Below are 1,957 nucleotides of genomic sequence, written 5' to 3'. Positions count from 1 at the left end.
CTGGTCATTGACCACATCCAGGCGAACAAAGCCCCCAAGATGCGCCACCGGACGTACCGGGCTCATGGTCGGATCAACACTTACATGAGCTCCCCCTGCCACATTGAGATGATCCTCACCGAAAAGGAGCAGATTGTTCCTAAGCCAGAGGAGGAGGTTGCACAGAAGAAAAAGATATCCCAGAAAAACTGAAGAAACAAAAACTTATGGCACGGGAATAAATTCAGCATGAAATAAATGCGGATAAAAGTGAAAAAAAAATTGTCTATTTTGTTTTGTATTAAAATTAGTTAATGCAAATATTACAGGACAAGAGGTTTACTTTACATGAGATAACAGGGATTGATCTGATGTATTTTTTTTTTTTTTTTGAGTTGGAGTCTCACTGTCGCCCAGACTGGAGTGCAGTGGCCGCTCCTGGCCACCGCAGCCTCAACCTGCTGGGCTCCGGCGATCCTTCCACCTCAGCCTTCCAAGTAGCTGGAACCATAGGCGCACGCTACCACGCCCAGCTAATTTTTTTGATTTATTGTAGAGATGAGGTCTCGCTTGCCCAGGCGGGTCTCGAACCCTTGGGCTCAGGCAATCCACTCACCTCAGCCTCCCAAAGGCGTGGGATTACAGGCTGAGCCACCGAGCCCGGCTGATCTGATGTATTTTAATGACTTTAGCTAAGTAGTTATATTTTGTTCTGCCATATTCAGCCAAGCAGTTTAAAACATTGTTAAGGAGAAAGAAATGGGCAAGTGAGCACAGGCTATTTATTTAGGTCATCGTTTTAGGTTGACAAAGGGGTAAGTCCCTCTGAATTTAAGGACCTAGACAGTCCTTTTGTTTTTTTTGAGTTGGAGTCTCACTCTGTCGCCCAGGCTGGAAGTTGCCAAGTTGCCCAGGTTGGTCTCAACCCCCTGGGCTCAGGCAATCCTCTTACCTCTGCCTCCCAAAGTGCTGGGATTTCAGGCATGAGCCACCATACCTAGCGTCAGATAGTCCTTAAAGGTGAAAAGGGGCTGGGTGTGGTGGCTCACACCTGTAGTCCCAGCACTTTGGGAGGCCGAGGTGGGCAGATCGCTTGAGCCCAAGAGATCAGCCTGGGCAACATAGCAAGAACTTGTCTTTACCAAAAATCATAAAAGTGGCACGTGCCTGTAGTACCAGCTACTCAGGAGGCTAAGGCCGGAGGATCATCTGAGCCCAGAAGGTTGAAGCTGCTGTGAGCCATGATCTTTGATGATTATGCCACTGCAATCCAGCCTGGACAACAGAGTGAGACCTCAACTAAAATAAGCAAGGCTGGACTCGGTGGCTCAGCCTGTAATCCCAGCACTTTGGGTGGCCGAGGTGAGTGGATTGCCTGAGCCTGCGGGTTCGAGACCTGCCCGGGCAACTTGGCGAGACCTCGTCTCTACAATAAATTAAAAATTAGCCAGGTGTGGTAGCATGCACCTATAGTTCTGGCTACTTGGAAGGCTGAGGCAGAAGGATTGCTGGAGCCCAGCAGGTCGAGGCTGCGGTGGCTGAGAGCGTGCCACTGTCCTCCAGAGCCTGGGCGGCAGAGTGAGACTCCAACTCAAAAAAAAAAAAAAAAAAAAGTAAAAAGGTAGCTGTGCTTGGTGATGCAAGCCCATAATCCCAGCTATTCAGGAGGCTGAGGTGGGAGGATTGTTGAGCTCAGGTGTTCAAGACCAGCTGGGGCAACTTGGTGAGACCTCATTTCTACAATAAATTAAAAAAAAAATTTGCCAGCGTGGTGGCTTGCACTTGTGATTCCAGCTACTTGGAAGGCTGAGGTGGAAAGATCTCCTGAATCCAGCAGATCAAGGCTGCAGTAGCCTTGAGTGTTCCACTGCACTCCAACCTGGGTAAAAGTGAGACTCCAACTCAAAAAAAAAAAAAAAAAGTCACCATACTCCAGCCTGGGCAGCATAGCTGGATCCCTATCTCTAAAAAAATAATA

General features: G+C 48.4%; 1 pseudogene; it reads left to right on the top strand.

Moving 5' to 3' along the window:
• LOC103250147 overlaps positions 1-221 on the top strand; it is a 976-nt pseudogene extending 755 nt beyond the window's left edge.
• Positions 222-1,957: the final 1,736 nt, after the last annotated feature.

Source organism: Carlito syrichta, unplaced genomic scaffold (genome assembly GCF_000164805.1).
Source record: "Carlito syrichta isolate Samal-C Ts95f unplaced genomic scaffold, Tarsius_syrichta-2.0.1 Scaffold126567, whole genome shotgun sequence".
In the NCBI taxonomy this organism is placed as follows: domain Eukaryota; kingdom Metazoa; phylum Chordata; class Mammalia; order Primates; family Tarsiidae; genus Carlito; species Carlito syrichta.
Note: the sequence above shows the minus strand (reverse complement) of the source record. Positions and strands in the feature narration are given on the sequence as shown.